At 39.8% G+C, this 14741-nt stretch overlaps 1 protein-coding gene across 1 annotated transcript in view; it reads right to left on the bottom strand.

Moving 5' to 3' along the window:
- sox6 (SRY-box transcription factor 6) overlaps positions 1-14741 on the bottom strand; it is a 140233-nt gene that overhangs the window by 118463 nt on the left and 7029 nt on the right. Inside the window, exon 2 of the mRNA XM_088004270.1 lies at positions 686-756. The gene's annotated coding sequence lies outside the window, so the exon portion shown is untranslated. The remainder of the gene's footprint in view (positions 1-685; positions 757-14741) is intronic.

Below are 14741 nucleotides of genomic sequence, written 5' to 3'. Positions count from 1 at the left end.
GTATTTAAATCCATTGCTTGTTAAACCTAGCCTGACTGACAGATGACTTAGTGCTAGAAACAGGTCTGTGGTTGACAGGTGTGCTCTCCTGTGAGCAGGAGCCATTGTATGATGAGAAATAGCATGATCAAACAATGGTAAATGGCCATGAACTTTGAATTCAGACAGACATTTCAAAAGCTGTTATTGAGGAGCTTCCCAGCCACAATATTATGATTCCCGTGGCAACTCCAATGACATTTATAAGAGAAGAATAATATCAACTAAGTTCCTGACTTTTATTTGTTTAATATCGTGGATAGATTTTCATTAGAAAACCTGCACTGCCTGCAGCTGCAAAAAGAGGGTTAACGTAATATTCGTGCAGAGAGGATCCAGGCGTATTTAACACTGCTTTAAAGTACATCTGATTTCACGACAATAATATTGCTACGTCTCTTTAGATGTTTAAAGTAAAGCTTCCAAAGATAAATTTCAATGCACAATTCCAACAAAAATAGGCTGATATTTGGGAGAAAGGGTCTGTCAGCGCTGTTGTGCCTGAAACTGTTTAATTGTGCATACAATGTGAGTCTATCTAATTGTCCACCTCATTTAATGCAGGTGTTCGGTGTGGGTGACAGGCAGCGGGGGGGTGTGAGACGTGACAAGACAGAGACAGCTGAAGAGGCAAAGTGATACTTACAAAAACTGAAAGACTCGATCCCCAGCTTCCAGCGATCACTGGTTGGTTGACTTTGAACTCATGTAAAAAACCTGCAGGGTAACAGAGAAAAAGACCATTTTATGCCACATTCTTCGAGTGTAGTTTCATTTGACTAAAATTAACATCAAATTAAAAAAGTAGCTATAATCGTTTCAGTTTGCAAAATAAGCAAGTGGGATCATAAACTCTTGACTGTGGGACAGATGAGCTAAAACAGCCGTAGCGCCTCTCGGTCCTCATAGTTGTCGATAATATAAGTCTGCTCTGCAGTCTCTCCTCAGCTACCTCATTAATCTACCTTCCCATCTGCAGATTTCACTAATAAATAGCTTGCATAATAAACCAGTTGTTTTGTTTCACTTTTCCATCTTCCATCCAGCACCGACACCGAGTGATTTATTTGGAGGCCATGCTCTGCGAGTTCAAGTGTGTCTCTTAAAGAGCCGGTAACTCTGTTAGGGAGCTTACAAAGCAACATGAAGCTCCAGGCCAGAGTACATTCACTCCACCTGAGCCATCTTTTCTTTTTTCTGTACACCATTGAAACTATGTAAGAATTGTAACTGATCATTTTTTATTAAAAAATGACAACTGTGTAAAAAACACTGTCAATGTGGTCTTTCAAATTATACGAGTCCTAAAAGATATTTCTGTTTATTTATATAGCACTAATTCACCAATGCTGCTGCCATCTCTTAGGACTTTAAAGGACAAATGAGCTCAATTTATATCCAGATATAAATATTCAAGGTAATCCAATACAATCCAACCATACAGGCAGATTCAAATGAAATTACATACATTACATAATTCCTTGGTTACTTAATTAGGGAAGCACAGCTAATTGCCTAGAGTCATTGACTTTGCACCAATTCCTTCTCCAGACTCCAGACCGGTACGTGGTGGCAGTGGACAGTTAATCACATTGATAAATTAATGTTGCAGCAATCGTTTAACCTCAGTAAACACGCGGCAACGGTGGAAAGAACTGATTTCCTGTTTACCAGGAAGAAAACTCCAAGCGAAGTGGGCAAAATTCAAAACAACTTAAACTGAACACTTTTCTATCCACGAGTTTCAGGGCTATGATAATATATATACCCACTCTACACTTTCACTAGACAACCTTCTTAAGTTTATCTAAGTTTTCTCAGTCAAAAACTGTGTTGCTGTATTAAGGCTTTAAAAGAAGTGGAGTCACATTTCACATCTGGCTAGAATTATTGTAACTCGCGCTGTCTTTTGCTCCCCGATATAGACGACTGGTAACAAACAATCACTGTCTGAGAGTTCAATACTGGCCTTTTCATTCTTACAAAGTGCCTACAATTCCCAAACCAACTCATTGTCATGAGTATGTGCATTTTATCCATCTATCCGTTATCCTACATGCTTATCCCTAGTAGGGTTGCGAGGGGTGCCTGTGGGGCGAGAGGCAGGGTACCACCTGGACAGGTCACCAGTCTGTCGCAGGGAATGTACGTCTCAGGGTTTTTGATATTTTGTTGTTTAAAAAAAAGGTGGCATTTAGAAGAATTTGCCTCAGAACAACTGGGAAGAATTGACAACACAGAAATACCAAGTCCTCAGACCAGGAGGTGGAAAAGCTCCAGGCTTGTTTGTGTTCATTTTCACATATTATCTTGTTTTTCACAATAAGCCTGGATCTCATTACCAGCCAATTTATACAATTAGTCTGCTTCTACACTGCCAATTAAACAAGGCCAAGGGTTTTTTGAGGTCATGGTTAACTGATCTGTCACTAATTTGCAGCGCAGCCCCTCAGTCTTCCATTGCCGGGGCCAATAAGCCACCATCAACAAGGCTGGATAAATATATAGAACGGCCGAAGCATTGTTGTCGGAGCACAGCAGAATCTGCTGCGGGGGAGGCTGGAGGGCGAGCTGAGTGAGACGGGCCTGAATGTGGCAGCCTTGAGGCTATAGAAGTGACAATGGGAGTGAGGGGACCCCTGTGACCTCAGCTGAATGGAAAGCCGCTCCATACAGCGGCACATTGCTTCCACCACAAAAAAAAAACATTTTTTTTTTTTATCCTTGAAAGATTGTTTGCACATTTTTTACAAGATACTCTTTACTTTATTGTCATAGATATTATCGTAGAAAGTTCATTTCCAAAGCAAAATGTTAATGAAAAAAAAAAATCTGATAAGCACAGCTGTAGGTCTTGTTTATTTAATGCAACAGGAACTCAGGTATAAAAGAAGCAGCCTCACTGGAAACCTGAATAGTTTTCCTCTATTTCACCGTTCCCAACCAGCACCAGATGCAACAACCCATTCCTGTCTTTACAAATACGTGTAATTTACTCTTAATAGCCATTAGTGCACACCAACAGTCCCAGCCTGTGGGATAAAGGACATATTCCATAGATGGCAACTCAGTAAACCCTTTTGTCTATTTAACTGAAAGCTCTTGTAATCACAGAGAGTGCTAATAACAACAAACCTTTCAAATAATGATTTGATGTTAATTGAGAACAAAGAGATAAATAAGACATGGAGTGCTGCATTATTTATTCACTGGTTATTATAGTTAATTTTTTTTTTTTTTTTTTTTGGAGTGGGGAAAATCACAAAATAATTCATAATTGCAAATAATGAGCAAAGCCAGATGATATTATAATGAAGCAAATGCAGGAATCCCTGGTGTTCAGTAGTCAGTGTCAACTGGCCTGTTGCAGCAGCATCATGCAGGAGTCTTTTTTCATATCCCACCTCAGGCTCAGAATTGTTAAACAAGCTCTCTTTATTACCAATTATAGCATCAGTGCTTTTTTCTTTTTTTACAACCAATTCCAGTTAATCGTGTTTTTTTTTTTTTTTTTTTTTTTTTTTTTGTCTATTGTTAATGGCGTGAGACGGAAGAGGACTGCGCTGAAATGATCTCACCACACTCGAAATACCAGAGGTTTTGCTCACAGGTAACAAGTTTCAAACAGACTGATGCAGCTGGACATCAAAGGCGCAAAAAAAAAAAAAAAAACAGAGCTCACAGTCACCTGTGGCATTTCAGTCAAAGAGTGCCCTTTTTCTTCAGCCCTGGCCGCATAGCATCGCAATCTCTTGCACACACACACACACACACACACACACACACCCCCACACACACACACACACACACGCACGCATGTTCACTAAAGAAGAAATACTTGGAAGCAAATAAATCTCAAGCTGTAAGTAAAGTTTTTAAATAAAAAAGTAATAGTAAAAAATGAATGGAACCACTTTGCACAGCACTGGTGCTTTGAATAACATACCGAGTTTAAATCACAACCTCGATCATCTTACTGTACATCAATTATTATTGCCATTTAAGTCTAGTCCTGTTGTACAGAAAATGAAACACAGTAAAGAGTTTCATATTAACAGTCTTCACTTTGTAAGTGTTTGTTTGGTGTGGAATGTGTCCTCTGTCTGACCTTTAGTCTCATTTCCCGCCCTCCCCAATGATGACCTAAATTTTAAATAGCTCTCCAAAACCTAAGACCACATGGCCACGTTTGTCTCCTGTTCACCTCTCACTGTCTTTTCTTTATTAAGCTCCAACCCCAACCAGGAAAACTTAAGTAAACAGTATAAACTCAAACCGGGGCAATTTCTGGGGATGCACGGATCGTGGAGTTGATCAGTAAAAGAAGAACATGCAGAAACAATGATCACTGTAAAATACAGCGTGCACCAGCTGTGCCAGTGCTTCAAAACAAAGCTTAAGTTGAAAGCTTAAGTTGAAAGCTTAAGTTGAAAGCTACGCTGCGGCTATAGCTGTGAGGGATTCCACTTCTGAGAAGGTTTTACAGAAGCTGCAACCTCAAGACAAAACCACAAAGTAAAGCCATAGGTGAGAAAAAGGTAATGTTGCATTGGTATGGTATATGATTTGAAATATTAGGATCTATAAGTGTTAGATTTTAAACTCAGGTTAGAGCTGTTTTGTTTTTCCTGAAGCTGCAGACCTCTGTCAACTTTCCTCTTCACCAATTTGAACCACCATTTCATAGCAATGTGTCTCTGTTCGTTTGTCTCATGTTCCATGTGTCATAGTGCATACTTATATTTCTCCAGGTTGTCCATTTTGGAAAAATGAATTTATTTTACAAATAAATATATCTAATTGTAAAAACAAATTTTAAAACTCCCTATTTTTTAAAATAAAAAATTTAAGGGACTTTCTTCTGCCTGCAGAAGCTTCATTTATAGATCATCATAGAAGCACATTTAAATAACATTTCAATTTTTATTTTTGAAATGTAAGATGAAATTAGTCTGTGTTGGCCAGTGTGGTTGAGTTGGTCAAAAGATGAAGCTCATCCATGTCACCATTTATGCAAGAGCTGCGACTGATAGTTGTAGTTTTTTTTCTTTATTATTCTGAGAAATTTGGTCTGATTTAGTGATGACAAAAAGTTCTACTGAATCTTTTACATTTTAATTGGAGAAGTTCAACAAATAGAAATAAATTAGAGATGAGAGTTACAGACTTATATTTAAACATATTTAACTACATGGTGCTTTATTGCATAAACTTTGATTCTCTTCAAAAATGCATTTTAACATGTCAAACGCTGGTCAACACTTTGTCCTACTTTGCCTGTTCTGACTTAGTTCAGGCGGTGATTAACGCACTTAGATTTCTATTAATTCAGCCTTTAGCTAGGGTATTTTTTATTTTATTTTCTGCGGTAGAATGATGTGTCCCTGCTGCATACTCTGCATGTGTGTCGCAGCCATGTGTGGATATGCATGAGCAAGCTAAAACTTATACTTCAAGTCCTGCTTGGAATTTGTCCAGATCTGCAGCACGTTTATCAAAAAAACTAAATAAAAATCCTCCCAATCCTCCATCCCAAATCCTCACTCTCCTCTTCGTCCGAACACGCTAAAGTAGGAATTCTGCAGAGTTAGTTATTTTGACAATAGAGTAATCTATGCCATCAGTAGGCTTGCTCCCTACCTGGGCGCAGTGTGGTTATCTCTGCAGAAGCAGCAGCCACACAGTCAGCCTGGAAACTGCACGAGGGACTTTGGGACGCAATGAGATGGGGTTGTAACAGTGGTCCCGGCGGAAATAGCGGAAAGGCTAAGGAGAGGGGGGTGCTGGGGGTAAAGAGGTGAAGCCCAGAATATTCCGGCAAAAAAAAAAAAAAAGTCTGATATTGTAACTGAACAAGTGAAATTGGCTGTTCTGTATCCAGCTCTGCATTTTTTTTTCTATTGATCTCGCATCATCTGCAAACAAGGCTTGAGTATTTATTTTTTTTCTTTTTTGCTAAAGTGAAAAGTAAGAGGACATAAAGGCATACCAAGGCAGCCGTGAAGAACAAAAAACAAATCCTCCACTATACACCAGAAAGACAATTTGTATTTCTGCAAGAGACTGTGATATTGAGTTATTTGGTGCTGCAAACGTGGTCAGTCACATGCAAACAGCTGTTATATACTCCAGCTCACCGTTACTTGTCACGGCCTTACAAATCTCTCTCGTTTTATCTTTCCTCTGTTTCTCTCAGACTGCCGGGGCTCCGTTTTTTCTCTCTCTCTCTCCTTCTTTCTCTGTCTCCCGACACTGACACTGAAATACATCAGACCAGACACTCACAAAACGTTTTACGCCTGTGTGTCAAGAATGACTACCAGAATGTCACTCCTGTTAAAATATCTTTGTTGAGAGTGAAACAGTGGCCAGTATGTTTTGGCAGAGCTGATGTAAGTTGAGGAAGAAGAGCTGTGGCTTCCTTGCTGTGAGTTTGTTGCAAGGTTGGTAGATACACCTCGCAGTGGATGAACAGGGCTTTCACATGCTTAGCAAGTACATTATCTGTCATTTTCTTTGCATTGCATACCAGGAATGAAACGTCTGTTTATTCAGTAACAGTGTTGAGGCGAAGTGAAAGGAGAGAAACAACCACCCAGAAAGAGTGTTTTCCTCCGCAGTAGACAGCTTTCACTCCCAATGGTTCCTAAGAGGCTGCTGTGCAACTCAGGGTTTTTTTTTTTCTTCTTTCTTTCCTCTAACATTATTTTTACTCCAAAGACTGTGAAGAGAGAGAACAGAATAAGCTTGTCTTTTGGCACGCCAAGGAGCTCTTTTCTTAACTTCCAAGGTATATACACGATATTTCCTTTCCTTTTTCTTCTCCTATCCTTGTCTCTTTCTCATTCGGCGTGGGGCTTTGTGTTTGTGCGTGAGTTGGTGGGGTTGGAGGAGGAGGGGGTGGGGGGGTCAGGGGTATGAAAACAAGTCTCTTCCTCTCTCCCAGGTAATGTGTTTATTTTCCTGGACCCATCTTCTAGTTTACTGCACGGTGGCGTTTCTCCCCTCTTATCGCCTGGCCCTCGTGGGGCACTTTAGCCCCTCAAATCCTGTTCACCACATACTGGTTTTAGAATCTGTGAAATGAGTGCTAGAGAAGCGTGGCCACAATGTCTGTCTGTGTTGCTACTGGACTCAAATGGGCTCTGTGCTTTTTTTTGTCCAGGGAGATGCATAAATGGAAGTTTTTAACACCTCAAAGGAGGCTGGGCCTTTGTGGAGCCACACTAGAGAAGCCTGACAGTCTCCTGAGGAGGTAGACACACTGAGTGCTGCAGGACAAAGGGCTGGAGGAGCAGAATCAGCAGGGGCATCACTCCGTTTTGGGGCACCACGCACGCACACTCACGTGAATACCCCACGTATATGTGACCGCGCTCACACGCACGTGCACGCAAACAGCTCCTTCCAAAGGAAAGAGTGACGTGTTCATAACTGTCTGCAAACACAAGTGACCAAAAGAAGTAGCTCTGGCAAATGTGTCCCAACAGCTGTTTTATGTACAAAATCTGCCAAATTATCTGAGCATAAATTCTGACATTTGTAATGCAACATTGTTTAAAGCGTGTGTGCGTGTGTGTGTTTTTGTGCGGGGATGTGGGGGATCAAAGAGCCTGCAGCAGTAACCAAATAATAAAAGAGCATGAACACAAGCGGGTCTCCGCGCAGTAAAAATCAACATACAGTGCTAACTGTAAATAGGCTCATATGTGATTGTATAAACAAATCCGATGAAAATGTACAACCATCAAACCAACATTTCTCCCTTATTGATTTCAGTTCCAGTGTTTGAAAATAATTTGCACATTTCCATCTCAATTTTCCTTTTTTTTTTTTTTTTTTTTTTTTTTTATTATTTCACTCCTGAGTACGGCCCAACAGCTGGCGTTTACAATCACGCTTTATGCTGTTTAGATGTCTACAATAAGCATTTAGATGCAAATATGTCTGCCTTACAAAAGACTTGCAACTTCTGTCAGAAGCAACATAATCAACCTGCAATTGTCTCCGGGCTCTGAGTGGTTTCCAGTTACAAGGCCTAAGCCGCGAGCATCTGTATTCAAATGATTCTCCATCTCGGAAGCGGTTTAGCGTGGATGTTTTCCATCGGTACTGCGCTGAAAATCAATCACATGGTGAATTAAACCAGAAAGAAAACAACTGATCCATAAATGATCAGGTTACAACAAGGCATCGGAGTCCACAAATTATCTTGCACTTTTCCTCGTTTCCAGAGGGGCGGGGGGGGGGGGGGGAAGCATGCAATTCTTTTCCAGCAAAGTCTTGTGTTATGGTCACAGATTATCAATTGGCAAATATTGACTGCAGTTGTAAGTTGAATAAGTTTTAGCATTAAGTCTTTGCATGTGGGAGATGGGAAGATAATCCAAGTTGGGGAAAGTCACTCAACGCTGTTCTCCGTGTCATAACAGCATTTATCTCTGTTTGTCTGGATCTGGTTAAAACTGCAATCTACAAACCAATTCAGCTACAGATTTTATTATTTTTTTCTTTCTTTTGGTGGATTACTGAGTCAAATGAATGGTTCGGTAATCTATTAAACCAGAAGGAAACTTCTTTCAGGAAAAAAAAAATAAAAAATACTGAAATCTTATAAGATTTACGCTTGGCGTAAATAAAAACAAGGCCTAAGTGCATTCGGCCAGAGTCTAAATCTGATAATAATGTTAGTTCTTTGCTCTGCCTCTCCTGCCCCATGGACAACTACTCAGACAATTAATATTACAACCTTTTGGTTTTGTGATTTTTTATTTATTTTTTTTATTTTTTTATTTACAGAGGTCATTTGTCTTTTATTTCTTGAAACCCATAATTAATGGCGGTGTTTTCAAATGCAAATGAGTCCATTTAGGAGGAAAGGAAATGATCAGTTTAGGAATATTTCTGCCTTCTTAATCTTCTAAAGAGGGAAATGATTTAAAAGGAGGACACAAATCTCCGGTGACATGGCAGGAACCGTAGGGGAGCTTTCCTCTCTCCCTTGTTTCTCAGTCTCTCCTTCTCTTCTTTTTTTTTCCGTGCCTCAGCCCCGTTTCCTTCTCCTCTTTTAGCCCTGATTTTCGTCCTGGAGGGGGTTCGAGGGCCAGAAGATGAGGAAAAGGAGCTCAGGGCAAGCCTCTGCTTTGCTTGTCTCGTCATAGGAAACAAATGTAGTGTTTGAGCCACTGATTACCGTTCTAATTGACTTTAACACTCCTTTTCTGGATTAAAAAAGGGTCTTTGAATTGAAAGGTCAAATTACCTCTACAGCCAGGCAATAAATAAGTCAAACAAGGTAAAAGGTTCTTGCCAGCATATGTTAGCGGCAAATTTAATTAGCAGAAAACAGGAAGCTCTTCCATTCCAAACTGTATTGAAAAGTCTGAACCATGCAGCAAAGGAATGAAAAAAAAAAAAAAGAACTTTACTTCAAATCAATTACACTCAGTAGTTCAAGTTAAGTTGTTCATAAAATGCTTCGAGTTGTTTTGTATGTGCCAACGCATAAATCTTAATCACGAGCGCAGAACCAAGCGACATTCTTGGTTATTTATTCTTTTGCAATTTAAATGAAAGATTTTACCCATTATGTAAGATACCATATAGTTCTATTGTCAATTGATTCCAGCACAAAGAGAGGAAATGGGCATGAAGAGAGGCTGCAGTCTGGACTGGAAGCACAGAAGGTGGCCAAGAGGGGCACAGAACAAGAGAATGAGAAAAGGGCTCTACACCCAACAAGCTACAATGTGGCCTTTGTGACATAATGCTCTCTGCGCAGCAGATTGTGGAAAATACTTCAAAATTTACTACTTTGCATATCCAGCAATAACAACTGACATCACAGCCAGTCCCTATATATTCCACGTTTCTGGATGGGTTTCACTTTTAGCGCAGAGGGAGGGGGTAAGAAAAACACTGTCAAGCTGTTATTATATTCCCATCATGTCCTGGACGCCCATTACGCCATGGCACAGGCAATGGTAAAACTGAGAAACTCAGCAAGCCCAGGCTGCAGGCATTGAGCTGAGACATAAAAATTCATCCAGAAAAAAATTATCTGGAGCAAACTATGAAGTGTAGCAGAAAGACAAAGTTGTTTTTTTTTAAAAAACTGCACGTAGATGAATGTGTATGTAATTGTTGTTACTGAAAAAGGTTTAGGTTTTCGTCGGGCTAACGTACGCTGGCCTCAGCGTCAGGCCAAGGAGCTCCAGGTGTCGTCGCTGACGAAGAGCGACAAAGGAGGAGGAGGCCCTCAGAGGCAGCTGTCCACGTGATATTAACTTGAATCTGGTGTTAACAGCACAACAGGTGGGTCACAAGAAATATATTTTCTTTTCACTTGCGAACACATGTTTCCTATTACGGTGCCCCCAAGCAAAAGTGCTACTGCTGCTCACCACAAACAGCTTTTCACATATTTTACGTTGAATATGAGTATTTTTTCGTCGAAGCTCCTTGAAGCATTCCTGTGGTTGGAAAAACGAAAATGTTAATAGTTTAAAATGTGTGTCAAGTCCTGAAGTAAGACGAGGTAAGGATTGGTTTTCTGCAACAAGCCATATTTCAACCACATGAGACAAGCGCAAGTTAAGAAAGCGTGCAAGCAGCTTTTAGTTAAAAAGCTAAAAAAAAAAAAAAAAGAAAGGAATTATCACAGAACTACATTTGATGAAAAACGTAGAGCTCAGTATTCAAGCTGTTAAAATATATATTTTTTTTTTATCACAGAACAGTTCTGAATGGAGTGTGTGTGTGCATATGTGATAAACGCACACTCGAGTCAGTGTCCATGTGTGCTATCCAACCGCCCCCTTTCTGATGTGGTTTTGGGCAGAGTGTGGCCAAACAGTAAAATGTTGAAATTGGAAAAAATATTACCCTTCTTTCTCCTGAATAGCAGAGAGATAAGCACCCCCTTTAGCAACGAAGCCAGTGGAGTTTAAGCTTATTATGAATACCTCTCAGAGCGCAGAAGCATGTACTGTAGAAATCAAAGGGAGTAATAGGCAGGTAAGCCAGTGTCATTTTAAGGAGGAAGTCAGTTGTGAAATTGTAAAATCTCAAGGCCCTGCTGACAATCTCCAGTCTTCAGAACAGTCTCCTGAATGTTTTTTTTTTCTTATACCGAAAACTATCGCGGATTTGGAAAAGTTAGAGGATGGTGAGGTGAACAGAAAGAAAATCCAACAGTCATCTCTCCATTGATGGAGGCTAACAACAATAGGCCATTTACCTCTGAATAAACAGAGCATACTCCAAAGTGATAAAAGAATGTGTGATTCTATTGGCTTCCTAAAGTAGATGAGGCTTTGTACAACATTCCTCGTGTTTCATGTTAAATTGGCTGTGAAAATCCACTCACATGCTAGAATTAAACTATGAAACAAAACGTGTTCACCTGCATTTTTTTTTCTCTCTCTCTCTCTCTCTCTTTGAGTTCCAGAAGCTGCTCGTCATGTGTCGGATGTACTCAAGAGAACAGCATCAAATGTGAATTTGCAGCTCCGTGTTCGGCTTTGCATTTTGTGCCTAATAGCTTAAGCTGTAAAGCTCCTCCGCTGTAGAGATGATACCACAACACGGTTGATCCGAGGGAGACAAGGCTCAGAGGCGCTCAGAAAATCTACAACACACACACTCACACACTTTCGAATACCTACAGGCTAACACATACTGTGTGTGTTGTTTTTTTTTTCTTCACTGAATATTCATCCATGTTTCCACATCATCTGCAGGTCTCCTAATCACAGTCACTTCCCCTTTAATCACAGGGCTCTAATTAGGTCCTAATAAACCATTTTGCCATCCTCTTGGAGCGTCTGTGTGTCACTCACACATCAAACCATGAAATACTATATTAAGGGGCTGTCAACCTCAAAGCAAAGCTCCTCCAGCAGCAGTGATACCGATACTGCAGGCACACCCCTCTTACACTAATTGAAATTATCGAAAGCTCTGCTTACATGCGACACTTGGTCATGTCTTAAACCATAGCGGGATAGCTGTGCCAGCGCTGAGGCTCTGTTGGTTTTTCTGATGTTAGATAATTGTTTAAACCTGAGTGGATATATTCTGCTCGTTCTGCCGAGTGAGGAGGGGGGGGGGGGGGGATAAAAATCTTCTCACTAGCGCTTTCCTCCTGTTTCTTGTATTCTAATTCAGTCCAGAACTGGCTTCATGGAAAAGCCTCAACGATCCCATGTTCGTCTTGGAGAACCAATGTTGGGGACGATGATCACTGACCATAAGTTGATAATGATGACTGTTTAATTAGAAGCCTTTCTTTGGCCTGGCCATAACCCAAACTCCTCCACCCTGCAGATGGTAACCAATAAATTTAGCTTTTCTCAAGCATGAGGAGGAACATTGTACTTCCCCCAATGTATACCCTGAGCCCCACCCCTAACCAAGAACACAAAGCCTCTCACCCTGCTGAGGCAAAACCCCAAGCCAGAGCAAAGCCGCAGAAAAAAAGATGGGAAATTTCTGTGACTACATTTAAAAAAAAAGAAAGAAATATATATATATATATATATATATATATATATATATATATATATATTGCTCTTAAATGCATTTATCTAAATAATCAAGGTGAAAAAAAGTTAATCCACTATGGACTCGAGTTTCCACTCTACCTCCTCTATTTCAGATTACAGTGTGAGAAATTTGTTCATAGTCAAATTATTAGGGTGAAATAAATTGAAGCACATCACTCATTAATGTATAAGCACACAGGACAATCACAAGAAATGTTTGGAAAAAATGCTCATTAAGTCAATCAGCAACAAAAACAACATTAGGTGGAAGTTTGGTTGTGCACAAACTTCCTGCAAACATATTGGAAATCAGCAGTTTTGGGTTGGAGTCTTGAATGTACTTTGTTCACACTGTAGTTTGATTCGTCCAAGGTTTTGCGTTTCGATTTTGAGATTGCTCATTTTGTAGATGATGCCAGCTGAATCTAAATGATGCTTGGGTCTCATGTTTAGGTAAAAAGATTTGGACAATTACATCACTTTTAAATTACGGACACTACATTTTCAGTTGATTGCTAGTTTAAAGGAACTCTGACCAATAAATTTACTAGTAAGTTGCATATAAAAATTATTGGAAGGATTAAGATTTTTGCTGTTGTAATTGGATCAGTTTTCAGTTTTGTTGTACTGTTTGGGTTGAAGGACAAAAGTTTTCTATTCTATACTAAATTTTAAGTAAACATATCTCATTAAAGTAATGTAATTCTTCAGATTTTTGTTTTGATTGACAACCCCTGGATTATTAAGGGTTAAAATCTGGGCATACTTTATAACACTTCCTGGGATTGGGGGATTTCAGTTTTGTTCTTTTAAGCCGAGGAACAGATCAATACTTGACATCCAGGGAGTCGTAATGAAAGGCTGTGGTTCTTGAAGTTCGGAAACACTTGCAAAAGATGTAGTGCTTTTTATCAAGTCAGAGCTAAAGACGTTTTTTTCCTGACAAACGAGCAGACAAACAAGATTTGGCTAGAAAGCTAATGAGTAGCATATGATTGTAAAACACTGTAGGAAGATTTTTGACGACAATGCACCGTTTTTACAAATCTGTCCATTTTTGCTCCCTGAATTTCTCTCAACTTACTTCTGTAGATATAGCACACCATCTTTCATTCATCCTGTTTGATTGGAAAAAGAACAAAAAAAAAGACTAAACTACCTCTGACACCCTCATCTGTTCTCACCAACCTGTCAATCATCCCGCTGCTGGCGAGCCTCCTCCCAGATGTTTCTATACCCATAATGCCTGGCAGAAACATCGCTCTGTTTTCTGTGTGTGTGTGTGTGTGTGCGTGTGTGTGTGTGTGTGTGTGTGTGCGTGCGTGTGTGTGTGTGTATATTGTATGTGGGTGGGTGGCGTGTGCCAGAGAGGCTCTCCCTACAGATTGTCAAAGAGCCTCATGGGAAATTTACTATTCAGCCAAACCGCAGGCTCTCTGTCATTTCAGCAGATTTCTGTTTTTTTTGGTCCCATTCAAGATGTAGTTTATCACAAATGCTACTTTCTTTGGTTTTACTGCGAAAGCGTTGCGTTGCATGGATCGCTATGGCTCATTTTGCTTATGAATGTGTAGCTGCACGAGGCAGCGGTCCCTCAAGTGTAATTTAACACCCTTTGAGACGTTTCCAAAGCATTCAACAGTTATTTCTAATCAGTGTATATTAGATTGTCAATATTAAAATAATAATAATAATTAAAAAAAAACAAGCACATAAAACGTCCTTTTAGTAAAACAATTAAACTCCACCATCTTTGCAGGTATGAAATATCTTTGTTTTTGGGAAAACTTGGATAAAAAATATATATATATTTAAGCTAAAGAAAATTAGTTTGATCTATTTTCTCAAAATTAGAAGGATCTGCTGCACCATGTTCATGCACATCATTATCTGTGTAGAGTCTTAAGTATTAGAGAGTCTGCTCTTAGATCATCTTTTCACTAACACCCTTGTCCATTTACTTGGCGCGCGTGTGAAAGGATTACAAAGACAGACAAAGAGCGGGATAAGAAAGCTTGTGCTTGCTTGTTGCAGAAGCCATTTTCTCATGATGTACATTAAAAGCAAATCCGTTGCAGCACATCCAAGTTTTAGCCCATAAAGAGATGATTCAGAAAGGAAACAAAAGGCCCGGGCTTGAAGAGATGCTATGGTTAA

This window comes from Poecilia mexicana, unplaced genomic scaffold (assembly GCF_051168715.1).
Source record: "Poecilia mexicana isolate PSO_F unplaced genomic scaffold, ASM5116871v1 scaffold_3, whole genome shotgun sequence".
Classification (NCBI taxonomy): domain Eukaryota; kingdom Metazoa; phylum Chordata; class Actinopteri; order Cyprinodontiformes; family Poeciliidae; genus Poecilia; species Poecilia mexicana.
The sequence above is the reverse complement of the archived record's forward strand: the minus strand, read 5'-3'. Positions and strand labels throughout refer to the sequence as shown.